This window comes from Ursus americanus, chromosome 18 (genome assembly GCF_024610735.1).
Source record: "Ursus americanus isolate L20-20 chromosome 18, mUrsAme1.1.p, whole genome shotgun sequence".
Taxonomy (NCBI): domain Eukaryota; kingdom Metazoa; phylum Chordata; class Mammalia; order Carnivora; family Ursidae; genus Ursus; species Ursus americanus.
In genome coordinates, this window is record NC_142144.1 from 37,575,115 (window position 1) to 37,595,076 (window position 19,962).

Sequence of the window (19,962 nt, forward strand, 5' to 3'; positions counted from 1 at the left end):
GCTTCTCCCTGAAGAGTGAAGAGCTTGGACCCAATATCCCAACTTTTAAGACTTCTACCTGAGAGGGGAGTCCCCCAAATACCCAACTCAGAAAGCCAGTGGGGCTTGGTGTCCTCAAGACCCACAAGACTATAACAAACAAAGAAACTGTTCTTAATGGGCTCAGGAGGACGAGGACTCATTGTGGCTATCTGCCCAGGGCTCAGTATGGAGGGAGCAGACCAAAATGCTCATCTCTCAGTCTTTCCCTGAAAGAGGCCCATTCATACTTCAAAACCTGCTGCCGGAGGGTCAGGCTTCTAATTTAGCACATGTCTAAGTGCTGACTGCGGTCCTCCCCGAGACTGGGGAGGCCAGGAGAGCAATCTCTGAGTCCCCCCTCTGGCTCATTCCAGGTCATTGGTGTCTCCCTGGAAGGGAATTTTTCCATAGAGATGTCAAATTGCTCTTCAAAGGTTTGGAAATTATTTTATTCTCTTTTCAGCAATGAATGAGAATAGAGGTTTCTCCTCATCCTTGCCAGTATTGGCTGTAATTTTTAAAATCTGTGAGTATTGGTCATTTTCTTTTCAATGTGAAGGTGGGTTTTTGCCTCTTCGTTTTGGACCTTGGATCTCAACTCTGGTTGCATGTGGATCTCCCGGTGAGCTTCTAAATAAGGCTGGAATCCCATCCTTAACTGATTGAATCAGTCACTCTCCAGACAATTCTCATGTTCAGCTCTGGTTGACAGCCGCTGGTTGGGGCTAGGATGGTAGCTGATGCAGGAATAAACCGTTGAGAAACTGATTTGGTTCAGGAGCTCATAACAAAGCATGGCATCAAATCAGAGCAGCCACGCACATAGCCAAATCAGCTGACAAGTGCCTTTTAATGAGCTTTACAGATAATCGAGGCTCACTATATTTCCAGTAGCATTGGTTTAAAGCTATGTCTGTCAGTCAGAAAGCTGATGAGTTTGGACATCTCAGCCTGGGTGTGAAGTCCTGAGCCCCTGCTCAGGGTCACTGTCTTAATTAGCATCTGAGTTGTCAGGAATAAAGAGGCATGGCTCCTTGGCAAACTACGCCTATCGTGTGCATGTGCAATGAAACTCTTTAATTCGAGATAATTGTAGAGTGCCATGCGGTTGTAGGATGTAGTATAGAGAGATCTCATATGCCCTTTCTCCAAAACCATAGGACAGTATCTTAACCACAAGGAATCCTCCATGTTGCCCCTTTCGAGCCACACCCTCTTCCCTTCTACAGCAACTCCTTCCTTAACTTCTGGCAACCACTAAGCTGTTCTCCATTTCTGTGCTTTTGTCGCTTCGAGAATGTTACATAAATGGAATCACACAGTATGCAACTTTGGGGATTGTTTATTCCCCCACTCAGCACAGTTCTATGTGATGCATTGTTTGTTGTATTTATCAATAGTTGGTTCCTTTTTTTTTTTTTTAAGATTTTATTTATTTATTCGACAGAGATAGAGACAGCCAGCGAGAGAGGGAACGCAAGCAGGGGGAGTGGGAGAGGAAGAAGCAGGCTCACAGCGGAGGAGCCTGATGTGGGGCTTGATCCCATAACGCTGGGATCACGCCCTGAGCCGAAGGCAGACGCTTAACCGCTGTGCCACCAGGCGCCCCAATAGTTGGTTCCTTTTTATTTCTGTGTAGCATTCCATGATCTGGATGAGCCAGTTTGTTTAACCATTCACCCATTAAAGGACATCTGGCTTGTTTCCAGTTTTTGCCGTTACAAACAAAGTTTCGATCAGCGTTCATGTACGTGTTTTGTGTGTGTGAGCGTTAGTCTTCATTTCTCTGGGAGAGGAGTGCTGTTGCTGCGGTATTTGAAATTTTAGTTTTTTGCAAAACTGCCAAACTGTTTTCCAGAGAGGCTGTACAATTTTACGTGCACACCAGCCATGTTTGAGTGATTCAGTTTCCCTACATCCTCACCTATATTTAATATTGTCACTATTTTTTAAATTTTAGCTATTGTGTGAAAATTCATCTTGGTTTTAGTTTCATCTCCCTGATGGCTAGTGAAAAGGAACATCTTTTCATGTCCTGATCTGCCATCTGTATATCTTCTCTGGTGAAATGTCTGTTTACGTCTTTTGTCCATTTTCTAAATTGGACTGTTTTTCTGTTGAAATTGGAGAGTTCATAATATATTTGTCCTTTGTCAGATACGTGGTTTGCAAATATTTCCTCCCAGTTTGTCACTTGTCTTTTCATTCTCTTAATAGGGTCTTTCATAGAGCTCCAGTTTTTTAATGTTGATGAAGCCCAATTTATCAAGTTTCCTTTTATGAATTATAGTTTCGGAGTCAAACCTGAGAACTCTGCCTAGACCTACCTTCCAAAGATTTTCTCCTCTGTTTTTTTTTTCCTAAAAATTTTATCAGTTTTACAGTTTGCTTCTAAGTCTGTGATCCATTTTGAGTTGATTTTTGTATGTTTCTTTTTCTTGTTTTTGCTGATAAATATTTAATTGCTTGAGCACCATTTATTGAAAAGGCAAGTCTTTCGTCCATTGAGTTGCTTTTGTACCTTTGTCAAAAATCAGTTGGGCATATTTATATGAATCTAATTCTGGGTTCTCTGTTTTGTTTGATTGGTTTGTGTGTTTATTCCTCTGGTAACGTCACAGTCTTGATTACTGGAGCTAAATAATAAGTCTTGAAATTCAGTAAACAGATTCTTCACACCTTGTTTTTCTTCTTCAAAATTGTTTCACTCTTCTAGTCCCTTTGACTTTCTGTATAAATTTTAGATTCTACAAAAGATATTGCTGAGACTTTGGTAGGAATTGTATTAAACCTATATGTTGGTTTGTGGAGAGTTGACATCTTTGGTGTTCTTAGTCTTCCAATCCATGAACACAGTATGTTTGTTTGTTTGTTTTTTTATGATTTTTATTTTAAAGTGATCTCCACCTAACGTGGGGCTTGAACCCACAACTCCAAGATCAAGAATTGCATGCTCCACAGATTAAGTCAGCTGGTCAATCTGCTCCACAGATTGTCAGCTGGGTGCCCCTTACTTCATTAATTTAGATCTTTCTTTCATCAGTGTTGTACAATTTTCAGCATCTGTATCATATGTGTTATTAGATTTACATATAGGTATTTCATTTTTTGAGCAATTGGGGATGGTATTGAATTTTTAATTTTGGCATTTACATACTCACTGCCAGTATATAGAAATATAATTGATTTTTGTATGTTTTTCTTGTATTTTGTAACCTTCTGAACTCATTGACTTGTCCGTGATTTTTTTTTTCTCGTGGATTCGTTTACATGTTCTATGTAGACAATCCTGTCATCTGTAACACTTTTCTTTCTTTCTTTCTGATCTGCAGGCCTTTTACTTCTTTTTCTTGCCTTAGTGCACTGACTAGAACTTCTAGCACAATGTTGGTTAAGAGTGGTAAGAGCAGACATCTTGATTCGTCCTCAGTCTTAGGAGGAAAACATTCAGTCATTCACTGTGAAGTATAATGTTAGCTGCAGGTTTTCTTGAAGATGCTCTTTACCAAGTCGAGGAAGTACCCCTCTATTCCTACTTTCCTGAAAGTTTTTTCTTTATTTTTTAAAATCATTAATGGGTATTGAATTTTATCAATTCTTTTCTGCATCATTGATATGAGCAGGTGTTTTTTTCTTCTTTAGTTGTTAACATGGCAGATGACAGTGATTGAGTTTCAGATGTTGAAATTCACAGGTGGGGGTGATGGTGGAGGCAGTGGCCACATTAGTTGGCAGCAGGGATGAAAGTCCCAGCTCCCTACTTGACCTTCTTTGACACCACCCTGGTGGGATGTTGGGGTCCCTTGTTGCAGCTCCCAAGGGTGGAATTGTGAACTCTCCACCCAGTCTTTGCTGCTGTGACTGGGGGTGGGCCATAGATTTTTTTTTTACCTGGTGTTTGGTTGTGATGGAGTGATTATTATCTGAAAGTTTTCTTTTTTTTTTTTAAGATTTTATTTATTTATTTGACAGATATAGAGACAGCTAGCGAGAGAGGGAACACAAGCAGGGGGAGTGGGAGAGGAAGAAGCAGGCTCATAGCAGAGGAGCCTGATGTGGGGCTTGATCCCATAATGCCGGGATCACTCCCTGAGCCGAAGGCAGACGCTTAACCGCTGTGCCACCCAGTCGCCCCTATCTGAAAGTTTTCTTAGTCTGCTCCTGATCTGTTCCTTTGGCTAAGAGGCAAGGCTTATTTATTTTTTTAATTAAAAAAATTTCTTTGTACTTGTTGATGTTTCTGGTTTGCCAGCTTCTTCAGTTTGGGATATTGAAGGCCAAAAGAAAACCCAGGGAACTCACCACCATGTTCTCCCTCAAGTTCTGTGTTTTGTTTTGTTTTTTTAAAGATTTTATTTATTTATTGGACAGAGAGAGAGGGAACACAAGCAGGGGAAGTGGGAGAGGGAGAAGCAGGCTTCCCGCTGAGCAGGGAGCCCGATGCGGGGCTCGATACCAGAACCCTGGGATCATGACCTGAGCCGAAGACAGACGCTTAACAACCGAGCCACCCAGGCGGCCCCCCTCAAGTTCTGTTGTCCCTAATCGGTCTTTCTTCTCTTCACCTTTCAGAGTCTTCTTGAGTTTGTTGTATATATAATTTCCAGGGTTTTTGATTGTACGTAGCAGAAGGAATAGGGGGAAAGTATGTCTACTCCATCTTCTCAGAATTAGAGGCATGTATTTTTAGATGTTGCAGTATTATATACATTAGATTGAACTAATCAGGATAAAACATTTAGTTATATACTGTAACTCTCCTTCTTCATGGTTCTGGGTGATTGAAGTATTATTTGCCTGCTTTAGCAAATGGAATCTTGATTAAATGTTTTTCATTACTGAAAACATTGAGTATGTTGTTTCACATGTTTCAAATAAAACAAATATCTGTCTCTATAATTATCTCTTGTTACCTGTATTTTGTTACTTGTCAGTGAGACCCCAAGATGGTCCTCTTTGTGGAAGGAATGAAGGTTTTAGGGGAGGCATAATTCTCTTTGTGGGAATTATCATTGAAGATGGTTTTTAGCGGAACACTAGGGAAGAGATAGGGAAGGGGGAGGGAGACATTGTGTAGAGTTTATATGTTAGGTGCCTTACACAGGTTATCTTATTTAATCATATAGCAGTATTGTTACCAGCTCTATTTTCAGTGGGAACCGTGGCTTACAGGGGTTAAGTAGATATATAAGGATTGATATTTTAAGCCTTTGTCTCTATCCTGATAACTTTAGCTATTCCTCTAACCTGCCTTTGCCAGGTTGTGAGATCATCACACATTTATATAGAAGTTTTGCTCTGAGTTTATGTCCTGTCTATTCTGAAGGATACTCTGTAGATAATACAGTATGGTGGAGATAAGATACATGATTAGATCTGGCTGCTAACTTCCATAACTATCATATGCACTTTATAAAATGACATCCAAGAAATGGAATATGACAATTCTCTTTTCTAATATTTTAGCCTAGGCAACTGGATGCATGAAAGCACTCCTAGGGGCACCTGGGTGGCTCAGTCGTTAAGCGTCTGTCTTTGGCTCAGGTCGTGATCCCAGGGTCCTGGGATCAAGCCCCGCATTGGGCTCCAGCCCCGCGTCAGGCTCCCTGCTCAGTGGGAAGCCTGCTTCTCCCTCTCCCACTCCCCCTGCTGTTGTTCCCTCTCACTGTGTCTCTCTCTGTCCAATAAATAAATAAAATCTTTAAAAAAAGAGAAAAAAAAGAGAAGAAAAGAAAAGACTCCTGAAGAGGAGTTAGGGCTAAGGATTTCGGGGGGGAAAGAATAAAATTATCAAAGGATGACAATGAAAGAATATAGGATAGAGAACTTTGTGTCTCAATAAATCATCACTAGCAGTTGAGCAAAAGAAACATTTTAAGTATTAAAAATGAGAGAGTAACTTTTGACACAAACGTTATCCAAAGATAAATGTGGTAAATAATGTAAATGGATAAATTTGGTAATATAATTTTGGTTCAAAATAGAAGTATCAATATAAATTACAAAAATTATATAATGTGGAACTGAGAAACTGTAATACAGGCTAAACTATTGTTGTTTCATCAATTAATGTTAATTTTCTGAAGTATGACAATGATATTGTGGATACATAGAAAATGTCCTTATTTAGGGGCGCCTGGGTGGCACGGCGGTTAAGCGTCTGCCTTCGGCTCAGGGCGTGATCCCGGGTTATGGGATCGAGCCCCACATCAGGCTCCTCCACTATGAGCCTGCTTCTTCCTCTCCCACTCCCCCTGCTTGTGTTCCCTCTCTCGCTGGCTGTCTCTCTCTCTGTCGAATAAATAAATAAAATCTTAAAAAAAAAAAAAAAAAGAAAATGTCCTTATTTAGAATATGCCTACTGAAGTATTTTGAAGTCAAATGTCATAGAGTTTGCAACTTACTTTCACATGGTTCAGCAAAAAACAAAAAAACAAGAAACAAACAAACAAAAAACAAAAACAAAACCCAAAAGCTACTTGGAATATTTTATTCCCATGTTCACTTTCCTGTGTCACTACCTTCTCCATCAGGTGTAGTACTCAGGGCCCAAAATGCTCTTGGAGATCCACAACAATGTTTTAAATTATTTTCAAGTCAAAAGACAAAAAATGGATTTTGAGGTCAAAGAAATGTTTTGATATATAATGTTAATAATTCATCTTTATGGGAACACAGCCATAAAATGTAATTTTTAATCTGTTTTTATGGAGGAGGAGGTGCACAAAAGTGTGTAGGGCCCACAAAAGCCATGAAGTGGCCTATTTGCCACCGTTAGAATTTAAGCTCCAGGAGGTCAGAGATCAGTGGTCTTGTTCCCTCCTGTCCTGAAGACACAGTCAGCACAGTGCCTGGTCTAGGGCACAGTCTTAATTAACATTTGTCAGCTGAGTGAAAGAATCACTTTGACTCGAGTTTTGTGAACATTGGATCTATTCTAATAAAGTATATGAAATACTCTTCTGTAAGCCAAGTATGGATTTTTAGATTACCAAAACATTTTGGATTGTTAACATCTTTTTCCCTCTTCTTTAGTATGGAAAATTGAGAACTGACTGCATAGGAAGGAAGGCATCAATGTTGAGCCATCCTAGGGGCATCCTAGGGGCACCTAGGGGCACCACCACCCACTATATGACAGGCTGTGATCTATGTTCCAGGCACTCTTTTCACCCACTCTGAACCCAATGTGTCTGCTTCTATAAGGAAAAGACAAGACAATTTAATGAATATTTTTCTGTGGATAATTTGCATACAACAACAACAACAACATAGTAATAAGCATTTGTTGGCATTTATGTGCTATGTAATGTGCTTAAAAGCACTTTTTGGGACTGATCTCCATTTAAATCTTATGAAAGATCTCATATAAAAACTAACAATACCTTATTTTATAGATGACCAAACTGGGGACCAAGAGGTCTACCTACCCCCCAAGTATCACACAGTGAGAAATTGGCAGGGCCAGGACTTGAACCCAAGTCATTGAACTCAGAAGCACAGACTCTTACCTGCCTCCCTCTGTTCTGTCTCCCACATGTGCCTTGAATGAGCTGCCTATGAAAACTTGGGGGATCATTTTTGGCTTTTTAAATATTTTGCCCTTGTGTGCAGACCCAATTCTGGATTAAGTTCTTCACCCATAACTGTTATCAGTAATGATGTTTGGAACTGAGGGATCTGAAATCACCTTGTGATTCTAGGAACAAAAAATGGATGTGGGAAAGAAAGCTTTACAGGCCTTTTGCCACAACCTGATGCCCTGTGGTCACTGCCCTAATGGGGAAACTATGATGCAATGCAGGTTATGCTGTGGTACCCCCAGGAAGGGTGAGTATTGCTGCAAAGCCTCTCACGGACCCATTGGCCCAGCAGTAGCAAGCAGTGGGAGAGCTGACTCAGACTCACAGAAGGAGGAAGAGGAGGGGAAGAGGAGGAGGAGGGAGGTGGAGAAGGTAGAGAAGGAGGAGGAGGGGTTGGAGAAGGAAGAGGAGGGTTTGGAGAAGAAATAGGAGGTAGACAAGGAGGAGAAGGAGGGGGAGAAAGAGGAGGGAAAGTACTACATTAATGCAGACAGGAGATATTGAGGTCTGCACCAGGGCTATGGCTGTAGGAATAATTCTCAGGGGACAAATGTTAGACACTTTATGTGGCAACATGATACATCAATGATGTTTGTTTAGCAGAAGTTTTCTTCCCAGAGGCAGAGTTAGTATAAGACACATGGGCATGGATTATAGGAATTAGGAAGATGTATGCTCATTGTGTCTATTTATAGTAGTTCTGGTACCATATGTGAAAGAATGATTTTTAGCATCAATATCCTGAAGTAAGCAAGACATCAAGATCCCTCACTTCATTATTTAGGGAAAAAAATCAATTATCAATTTTTAGATTCTTTTTGTAGTTATTTTTTAAGCAGAAGGTGAGATCAGTCCAATTTAATTGAAAGAACTTGGGATTCAAGGACTCTCCTTTCTTTCATTTTTTGGTCTTTGAATTCCCTTGTGTGCGTATATGAATTTGGGGGCCAGTCTGTTCCCTAGGTGGTGGCTTTGTGGGAGTAGAGGATGCGGTGATTTGTTCTGAGAAGCAAATGAGTTGATAGATGTGAATATAGAGCCCCCAATGCCAAGTGTACTCTTTGTTTCGGAATAGATAGCAGAGCAGTTTGTACGCAGGCTCAGACTTCATAGGCGATTTTGTTTTAATATAAATGTTGAGTTTCATTAGATTTGCCTCCAAATTACTTTTGCCAGAAATTTGCCATTATTTGTACTGTATAATTTTCCTTAAGATTACAGTAGAAATTTTAGTACAAAGTAACTGTAATTGAGGAAACGACATAATCATAGTACATATGATGCCCGGCCGCTAGTGAGTTCTGCAGGCTTAAAAATGGATGCTCATGGTTCTTAAGTAGAAGTAGCGGCGGGACTCAAGTCAGCATTTCTCGGGTCCCAAGGGCCCACTTCCTTTTTGGCTCTGATATTCATCATTACTACAAACTTGTTTTACAAAATAAAACAAAAAATAGGGTGGTAGATTGGATTAATGTCCCCGTTTCTTCACTCCCTCCATGAATTACCATGATGCATGCACAGCCTTTGTCATGAGACTTGGCAGAACATCTTACCCAAGGCTGTGGATATCCTTCCCCATCCCACTGGTTTGTGACAATGTCCAGTTCTGTGAAGAGGCCTTTGAAGACATTGTGTGGTTCTGCTCTGTCTCTTATACTCTGTCATTTTTTTCCAGAAGAACAGATCCCAGGTAGCTGTTGGTCTAAGGAAAACAAAGGATGAGTGGAGCTGGCTTGAACCTGAGCTGTGTTCCGAAGCAGAACTTCCCCAGGCTCCTCTCAGGTCTGTAAGAAAACGAATGTTTGCTGTTGTACATCACTACAATTTTGAGATTTTTGTTATACAGCTAGCGCTGACTGAGTATCAATAGGAATTCCCACGCTTCCTCAACTGGCCTCATTGGGAAAATGCACATGCAGAACTGTAGCAAGTGTTAGAGCCAATCTGTGTGCCTGGACTTGCCAGTTACGTCACCATGATTCTCAAAATCAAATCCATTGACCATTTCAAAAAACACTAACTTGGAAGTATCCAAGCTTTGAACTTGAAACACATAAAATTTTTATTATTTTAAAAAACATCAAATGAATATCATAGGAAAAAGAAACTCTGGAATGATCAGGGGGCCAAGAATCTTTGAACTATATTCACCTCGGTCTAGTGGTGGGCATCTCAAATAGTGTGACACAGACATCACATGAGCCAAGAACACAATGTCAGAAGGCCAATTCTAGTCCAATCTACTTGTTGAGACATCTTGGCACTTAATGAACTTCTCTGAGTCATAATTTCCTCATCTGTGAAACAGGAAAAATTACAACTGCTTTAGCTACCAAACAGAGTTTTTGGTTTTGTTTTTGTGTTTTTGGTGATCACATCAGGAGGAGTTCCTGGAAAACTCTAATATCAGATATGTGAATTCTCATACCTATGTACTTTCAAATATTCAGAAGTAAAAGGTGAAGGTGTAATAGTGACCTTTGCTTAACAAGCTCCTTTTTAGGGAGTTAGGCTAATATGTAGGATTTCCAGAACTCTAAATTGATAAAGAACTTAGAAAATCTCCATGGTGAGGAGTTAGTTCATCCTGTTGGTAGTCTCTTAGGTGGTCCCAGGGTTTCCACTTCCTGAATAATCCTTTAGGTAGATGTTTGGTGGCAGTCCGTCTAGTCAAGACTTGTTTTATTGAGGATGAGGGAGAGGAAGTGCTCTGTATAGGAGTGGGTAGCTCTGGGATTATTACTCAGGTCTGATTAAACTGCCCCCTGGTTGCCCACAAAATGCACCTCTTCAATAAAATAAAAGAAGTCACCCTTCAAGCCATCAGTAGTAGGTGCTTTTGGCAGAATAATTGAATTTTGCATTGAAAATATTCTTGGATATGAGGAAATACATACTTCCTGGAAAGACTTTAGTTATTCCATCATTGCTGCTTACCAAGATTTCTTTGTAGCTGCCCTGGCAATTTTCCAAAGCACCCCTTTGCTTCCACAATTCAAAAAGGTCATCTAATTCATGGCCCTTTATCATTAGTAAGATCTGCTTCTCTACAGGTTGTTTTCTTTGCAAGTATTTTCTTTTGACGATGTTGCTCCTCTGTCCTTGTTCATATTCTTCTTTAGTTTGACAATCAGTTTAGCTTTGATTATTTTCCATGGACCGTCCCACTAGCACCATTTCCTTTCACACCTTTCTCCGTTGAAATCTAAATCAGTTTTGCCCAGTGACAGAGAGAGTCATCCTTCTCTAATCAAAGCTTATTAAATCCAAATGATCTGATAAAGTTAATTTGTGTGTCAGGACCCAAAAAAGTGGAGGCTGCCCCAGGGGCCAGGCCCACATCACAAATCTAAGCTAAAATCAACCTGCACTAATGGGAAAGGAAACACTTGTCAAGGAGACCCAACGCACGCAACCGCAGTCCTCCAGCTCAGCTTTAGCTACCTCGCCTTACCCTAGAAAACAGGTCCTGCTAGCCTTCTGGGAAATCTCCGAGCTCCTGTGTCTGTGTTGCTGCTTCTAATGCTCTATAAAACTCACTTTTGCCCCAAATCCCACGGGAACAGTGCTTCGCTGCTGGTGAGGCACCGTACTCCCCCAGTCCATGGATTATGTTCCCTTGCATAAAGGACATCAGACTTGTTACTAAATCCTTTTACTTTTGTCGTTTGATAGATTCATTCAGCCAGATTTCAACCAAAGATAGAAAAAGGTTTCTAAACCAGATGATTATTATAATACATAACTTCCATATCCTGCATCAGAAATACCATTAAATTGCACGTGATTTACTGACTTCATCATTACAGCTACATGAGCTCATCTTAATCACTCAGTTCTTTTAAACACACTTGATTTCTAAACGGTCATGCCAAACAATGTACTTCCATGCTTCAATTTCTATAAAATGGTTAAAACCTGGGAGGAAGGAAAAGATGATAAAGATGGCACATATGATTACAGGATTATTTACAGTGTGAATCTGGGTTTCTGGTACTTCCACATTCAAAGCTGTATAGATTTTTTTTTCAAGTTGTATAGATAATTAAACAGCATTACTCTACTCTTAATCACACTGAGACCACTGGAGAATTGCCTTCTAGCTTAGTGCTTGTACTAATTACTGTAAATCTTCTTTTGTGGAGAGCAGAAACAATCATGAATATCATACAAAACCAGAAGAAAGGGGCAGAAATAGTAAACTTTTAGACTGTGGCATGGCAGAACTGGAAGGGCCCTTGGAGTATCAGGCCGATGCTGTCAGTCTAGTTTCCTCTTTTTGAAAATGGGCAACCTGTGAAATTCCAGGGAAATATGTGATGTATTAATGTTGATGCTCACCAGTCAAATACCATCGGGGACACTTGAAGTCATAAGTTGTGTTTATTATTCGATGCAATAAGGGGACCCCATGGGCAAGTGTGAACATCAAATTAAGAAGGTGTAGGAAGATTTGTTATAGAGTTTGGCTTTCTGTTAGGTGCCTGGAGGAAGGAGTCAAGGAGGCAGGAGTTTGCTGTGGATGGGTACTATCAGGGGATGGGAGCTATTCTTTACTGGAGATCAATAGTTTACCTTAGATACAGGGAAGTACAGAGTGGGGATACAGCTGTATTGATTTATGCATCTGGCATTCATGATAGCTGGGAGAGGGGAATGTTTGGATATTTCTGTGGTTTGCATATTGTTCTTATTTTTGTCTAGGACCAGACATGATTATAAAATGATCTTGTGTTTTTCTTAGTCTGTCATATTCCCAGGGTGGTCTCTGCCGAAGCTGGTGCTCTGTGACGTTGTTTACATTCAACAGAATACCACAGTATAGCTGTGTCAGGTCAGCTCCCAGCTGACAACCATCAAGGCTTCCTTATTATTTCTCATTAAGACATCCAAAATGGGGTGAATGGGAGTGGCAGTGTCCAAGCTTGAACATAAATTTCTTGACTTCTAGGACAGAGATCTTTTCATCAATCCATGCCAGACCATGAAAATCTGTAACGTGGGAAAAACAGTTAAGTGGAAAGTGCACAGAGTTTGGAATTTGATAAAATTAGGTCCAAATCCTGGCTCTGTCACTTAATTAATGCCTCTGAATTTCTGGTTCCTCAATGAGGCAATTGAGTACCTTTAGATGAGTGTTGTTGCCCAATTCTGTGTTATTAATTTTGCAAGAAGGTCCAAAAAATAGAATTTTTCTCCAGCTTCAGAAAAAAATGTATAATAGATGCCAACTTCATATGGAAGCTTAAATTTTACTTTAATTTAAAATAGATTTCCTAATCCTATGGTTTTGAAATCTAAGTCGAAACTGGTAAATAGCTAATATTATCTGTCCTTGGACTGAAATAAGATAATTTCCTGAATACTATTTAATGTTAGGAAAAACAAACAAATAAACACCCAGTATGTTTTTCCTCTTGCCCAATTTTAAGGGCAATTATCAAGAAATAATACCAGAAGGGTTAGAAGGATTATACACTTTTCTGGGCTTATATTGTAGAATATGTTATATCTATCCCTTATAACTCTCAAGTAAAAAGTCCCAAGCCTCCTACTTGTTACATATTTCACTTCAACTCTCTCCTTGAAAATTGATCACAAGATTTATGTTTCTACAGGCTGTTTACAAAGACTATTTTGAGTTTCATGAAAGGACACAATCTTAGCAAAAGAACAACAATAACAAAAATATATCTATAGCTGAAATAAGGTTATAAAGCAATACTTCTTTAAATTACTTTCAAATAAAATGTTCATGTTAGTTAAAATTTGTGAATAAAACCATACACATCTTCAGGAAGCCTGAGTTTTACCTTTTGATGTGTTTCATCCTAGCAATGAAATGTGGAAAAGGATTTCAGATTTCAAAGGAAAAATAAATTGTATAAATAAGGGAAACAATATTCAAACAAATAAAATGGGTAAGTGAAACTTCTGCAAATTGCAACTGTTACAGTACAGATTCTCTTCCTTTTACTTTATAAGCAAAGGAGTGTTTTGGGGACACAGAGATTCGTTTGTAGGGCTTATAGAGCTCTGAGGAAATATTCGGAAGTATTCACTAGAAAGTGGAGGAACGGGACACACTCCTACAACTCTCCTAAGCACAGAAATGCTTAATGAAATGCACAGCAACAGGAAACATGAATATAGAATCAACCTCAGAGGTGAAGAAGAGATATCCCAAGTTTTCAGACCCCAGAGGAATTCAAGTCGGAACAGTGAGCTAAAACTAAAGCCTGTGGCAGAATGCTGAAGACCCAGGGGAGGAAAATATGGAACTTCTCTCTGAGGTTGTCTCTTACGAGGAAAAAAAAATCCCACTAAAGATGTCAAAAAGTACAAAGTTCTTGAGGGAACAAGTCACCCTGAGAAGTCAATGCAGATAGCAAATGAATGTATAAATAGCCCAAGAATTTCTAATAATTAGCAATCTAGAAAAGACTAAGTATTTTTAAAGAATGATCAGACATGAAAGAAGGATAGGAACCATAAAGTAAGAACAGAACATTATGAGAAAAGGAAAAGTTTACATAAAAGAACCAAGCAGGAATTGTAGAAAAAAAATCAATCAATCAATCAATAAGACTTTAAAAGTAACAGCAACAGCAGTAACAACAACAACAATGTATTTGGGAATTTAAAAGCAACATGGGAAGGGCACCTGGGTGGCTCAGTTGGTTAAACTACCAGCTCTTGATTTTGGCTCAGGTCACGATTTCAGAGTGCTGGAATCGAGCTCTACATTGGGCTCTGTGCTCAGCAGGGAGTCTGCTTGAGGATTCTCTCTCCCTCTTCCTCTGCCCCTCCCGCTCTCTCTCTCTCTCTCTCAAATAAATAAATAAATAAATATTAAAAAAAAATAAAAGCAACATGAGATTAAAATGTAGATGCTACTCTTAGGGATTAGGCAAGGAGGGGTCTAAAATTAGTTGTAATACACCGTAATTACAGTTAAGCATACGTGAACAATCAGAAAAAAGTTCAATAACTATCAGCTGGGTGAAAGGACAGATTGCAGTGTATTTATACAATGGTGTACTTAAATGGTGTAGTTAAAAACAAATGAGATCAATATGTAGTAACATGGATAGAACTTAAAAGCATCATTGAGAATGAAAGCAAGTAGCAATGTAATGCACATTGCATGTTACCATTCACATCTATTTGAGAAACCCATAATATAAAACAATATGCTCCTGGATGTATACTAAGTAGTTACAATGTAAGAACGGGGAGTGAGAGAAGACTCAGTTTAAACAGTGTTAGCAGTTGCTCCTGGAGAGAGATGTAGAGAAATCAACTTGGGGCATTTTCAGTTGGAATTCCAACTGCACCTGCAATGTTTTATTTACTTATTTTATAAACCAAAGCAAAAATAATATAGTGTTTATGTTCCTAGTAGATAGGTAAAGATGTTTTTTTGTTTTGTTTTGTTTTATGGTACTTTCTGTGCTTTTGGTGTTAACATTTTTCACAATTAAAGATACAGGGACGAACTAAAAAATGTGAAAGAATGGAACAACTTTCAGGTGAACATGGGGCTTATCAAACTTAATAGTCTCTCTGCTTCCCTAAACGTGGAAGTGACTCTCTCTGCCACCGGGGCAACATTTTTCAATTACAGTGGGGTTGCCAAATAGAAATAAAAGTTCTCCAGCCTCATTCATGCAACCTAAGTATGTGAGAAGAGATCAGCTTTTAAATGCATGTTTCTCTGTCTATACTTGCCCTATCACCCCTCACCTTTGTTAGTCTTATTAACAGGTTTTTTCCAACAGAGAAGTACTGGTGAGAGGAAAAATAGACGTGGTGATATCCGAGAGGTAGGGTACTCCTTTGAAGTTCCTCTTTCAGTTCTCTTAGTGAAGATGTCTTTCTCTTGACTTCTTGTTTTATGGTACAAAGTAGTCGATGACAACCAGTAAAGCTAGGGATCAGTTGCTTAGAGCTGTATGGATTCTGATCATAGCAGAATGAAGCTGTTTGAAGGGTCTGTTGTTATTCAATATCAGTGGGGGGAAAAACTTCAAAATTCAGTGACCAAAGAAGAATAGTATGACACAAAGGAAGCATGTTCCTGTAGTAAGAGAAAATAGAGAATTTGTAATTAAATCATTTTAGTCATTTAATAATTGAAGAGACAAGTTTAACATATCCTGTGCTTTTGATGTTAACTAGAGTTTAACATATTAATTGCCCCAATCTGATGTGAAATAATGCAAATTTAATCCTGCAACTGCTCTTTCCTGTTTACTTTAATTGATGAGTCTTTCATGGTTCTTCAGCATGAGATTTTTCTTTTTAAAATATTTATGGTTGTGTCAAATATGTGTAGATTCCTTCAAAACTATCTCATTTTTAAAAGCAATTAAAAGTGAGAATAGGTCCCATTAAAATTCAGGAATAAAACTTGTCATTAAATGGAAGTGATCTGTGTGCTGAATACCAAAGAATTTGGCAGTTCTGGGTTGCTGAGTCTGAGCCTAGGCTCAAGCAGAGTAACAAGGCTTTAGTGGCTGTAAGAGGAATTAAGCTGGAATTCTAAAAAGCCAAGAGGAAATTCGTTTGCATATATGAGAGATAGAATGGGGGTTTTCTTGACATCTTTTGAAATTCTGGTTGATTGATCCAGTGAATGTGAAAAAAGGAAAAAGTTCTTGGGCCTCAGAAAGGAGAATAATAGGGTACATATGACAAACAGATAACCTGGGCATAGGTCCCATAGGATGACGTTTCCATTTCATTCAGGGATGGGTATTGCAGAGTGAAGGTATTCCAGGCAGGGTAAAATGGAAGAGACTGGTACAGTCTCTGGAATTAGGTGTAGGGTAGCCAGAATTGACATACTAAATGCTTTTTAATGTTCTTGTCCAGTGCCTAGAAAAATGACTTACAGGATTATTCTCAACAGGCAGAATTTGATTACATGTTAGATTTTAATAAAAATCTCTTTTCCTCTCTTGAATTTCTCTCACAACATCCATCCTTCTAAAAAACGAGGTTTGGATGACCCTGAGGTGCCACCTGTGGATTCTTTATTGTGTCCTGCTAGGATCCCTGTTACAGCACTTTAAGTCCTTTATGCGCTAGAGAAAGAATCTGTGGCCCTAATTATTGTGGGAGTTGGGTAGAGGGGTAGTGTTTGGATATAAAAATGCTAATATATAAACCAGCTCTAAAGAGAAGACATGAGGGGTTATCTCATTTTGGAAGCTCAAATATATCAAATTCACTATGTGACTGAGGAGAAATTGTCCAGAAGGTACATTTTGGAGGTAAGCTTTTTATATTTAGCTATGAATTGTGCCCCAAATTCCCTGGTTTCACTGCTGGTGAAATGGGCTGAATGTCAGGCTGAGCTCTAAGGCTGGATTATTGCTCCATATTACCTTCTTGGACTTACTCTGACCTTAGTATTTAAAGAGAGGTGGTGCCTTCTGAACGGAAGCCACCATCAGGTGCTGCTACAGCTTAAGGAAAAACTAGCGCCAGCTAGAGGGAGAATGTTGAACTCGTTCTCTCTTCTCTCAGAATGCCCTAGACTTAGATGTAGAGGAGGTGAGTGTCAGTGACTCATGTAGAAGGACTCTCATTCTTAAGTCAGAGGGAAAAGGTGAGGGAAAACCAACATTATTCCTCATTTCACACATAGTTATGGAGGTACTATAATGTGTAAGACAGTTGTTAGGCATTGCGGCCAATACAAGTGTAAGGGTCTCTACCACTGAGAAATCATCATCTCGTAAAGATTTTCAGGAGGTCGGTATTTAATAAGCCTTTCCCAAACCAAGTTCTGAACCCATTGGGAGAGACAAAGTTGGCACAAAGGTAAGATCAAAATACCAGTGTTTGTGCAATAGAATTGATGAAAAAATGTGGCTTAGATGTGAGGCAACAGCAGTTTCCTTATAATGTTCTCAGTATTAGACAGATGTGCCCTCCAAGGCACAGCCTCCCCATGCCTTACAAAGAGGGTAGCCCCTGAAAATATTAAGCGTAGAAGAGCAGATCTTAGGCTATGCTTTCTGCAGAGCTGATTCTCCAGAAGGAAACTGGTATCTGTCCTATTGGGTGGGGCCCCCAAAATGTGGGGCAATGATCGGGTGGAAGCCAGCGGCACTGGTGGTGAAAGGATTCACCCAAGGCAGAACAAAGGAGTTAGTTTACTGAGGGAGCAAGGGAGCTGCAGGCAGGCCAGCAAAGCAGGAACTGTCTGTAATGAGGCAGCAGGTGGGGGCTGTTTTTAAAAAGGGAAGGTGAGGGGCGCTTGGGTGGTGCAGTTGGTTGTGTTTGGCTCTTGGTTTGGCTCAGGTTATGATCTCATGGTCCTGATCTCATGGTGATGAGATTGAGCCCTGCCTTAGCCTTGCACTCAGTGTGGAGTCTGCTTCAGATTCTCTACCTCTCCCTCTGCCCCTCCTGCTCATGCTCTCTGTCTCTCTCTCAAATAAATAAATAAATCTTAAAAAAAAAACAAACAACAACCCAAAACTAAAGAGGGAAGGTGAGGAGTTATGGAGAGGTATGGAATTCTCCCTTTTTCAGTAACTGTGTTTAGTCGTAAGTAGCCCATTGGTCATTTAGGGCCTATGGATATTTTGAGGTGGGTTGCCTGATGGACCTACCTGTATTCAGCCTGGGGGTCGCTGTGGGCCCTTTCTACATTCCATTGCTCAAGCCTGTTTGTCTAAAAGAGGCCTCTACAGAAACTGTGTATGCAGTTGATTATTCTAAATTTACCAACCAGATCAATTCTCTTAACATAAAATGTTATCAAGAAATCTTTCTGATGTGATCTTCTGGATTCTATCCTTAGGGTCTCCTAATCAAGAGATACGAAATCAACGAGTTTTGGGTCTGCCTCCCAATTTATTGTTTAACATCCTCTTGCCTTTGTTTTTCTGGTTTATGCAGTCCCATCAGGTTGTGCCCTCCCATCAGATCAATATCTAATCCAGGCCTCGATTCTACACATTATTGCCCTTCATGGCTTCCATTTAATATTGAAGATGCTTCATCTTTAGTATCCTAATCCTATAAACTTTCTGTTTATGATCTCAATTCTGTCACTCCATCTTCAGGAGTAATCTTTCATTGCAGTTCTGACTCAGGAATATTTTGAGTATATTACCCTGCTAATCTCACGGATTCTTCTGTGACTTTCACAGGGTACTTCTCAATAGTTTTCTGGATCCTGGCTCTCTCTGGAGGAGTCATTTCAGTATTATCTGATATCTTTCCTCTTTCTTCCTCTGCTAGATTTCCATGCTAAGACTCTTTCTGATTTAGTAAGAATTGAAACAACAGTCCCCTGTTTAAACATTGCTTCTGAAACTTGTCTCCATGTTGGCACTACCTAGGAGGTTTAAAAACGCTGATGCCAGATCCCACCCTCAGAGATCATGATTGATTTGGTCTGGGGTACAGTCCTCCAGTAATTCCAGTGTCAGTAATATTTTAGAACCACTGAACTAAAACATGTCCCCTTTTTCTAATACTTTAAGAGTAGTTAGGGGCACCTGGGTGGTTCGGTCAGTTAGGTGTCTGCATTCAGCTCAGGTCACGATCTCGGGGTCCTTTACTCTGCTCGTCCCTCTCCCTCTGTCCCTCTCACTGCACACACAAGTGCTCTCTCTCTCTCAAATAAATAAATAAAATATATAAAAAAAAAAAGAGCAGTTAGAGTCTTGCATTTTATGCCCATTTATTCTGATCTTTAAGTGTTGCTTTCTTCCATGTCTATTTAGTTTAGTTAATATTTCAACCATCATCTTAAGTAATTCTTTCTCTTGCTTCTGCTTAACCGGAATGCCTTTCTTTATTTGATTTTCATTCTTCGATTGTTCCTATTCTTATAGGAAGACTGAAGCACTCCAAGAAGTTGCTATATTTTCTTTATAATAAGAATCTCATGTCTTTTTAGTTAGTATATAACAAAATCTACTCCTCTTCTCTGGAGGAAACCCAGTTTGGTTGTAAAATCTAAATCTTGTTTCAAACCAAATGGTGGGATGGCTCTTGGGCCTCTGGGCAAGTTTCACGAATTTAAGGTTAGCTGCTCCATAGTTTTCTTCTGATTCCTGAATGAAGAATGGAATTTGGGGCTGAGGACCAATCCCTTACTATCTACCCAGATATGGTACTAACATTGTAGCTAAACCCTAACTCATGCTCTCCACTGTACAATAGATTTGTCTGCAAACAGTAAAATAAATAATTTCGCCCATTTGCTGATGCTTTAGGAGGGTTTACCCAACACAGCATTGCATTCAACATGAGGCCAAGACACTCTTGTGAAATTCAAGGTCATACTACAGTAGCCTCCTCCTGAGTCCTTCATGGCAGTTATCTGGAT

At 39.6% G+C, this 19,962-nt stretch overlaps 1 long non-coding RNA gene across 6 annotated transcripts in view; it reads left to right on the plus strand.

Annotated features, from left to right (window-relative positions):
• LOC123781038 (uncharacterized) overlaps positions 1 to 19,962 on the plus strand; it is a 325,582-nt gene that overhangs the window by 110,967 nt on the left and 194,653 nt on the right. For 5 of the 6 annotated variants that reach the window (XR_015727441.1, XR_006776585.2, XR_015727440.1 and 2 more), the window contains exon 4: positions 9,280 to 9,386. This is a non-coding gene — a long non-coding RNA (uncharacterized LOC123781038). The remainder of the gene's footprint in view (positions 1 to 9,279; positions 9,387 to 19,962) is intronic. The other variant, XR_015727444.1, reaches the window with a different exon arrangement.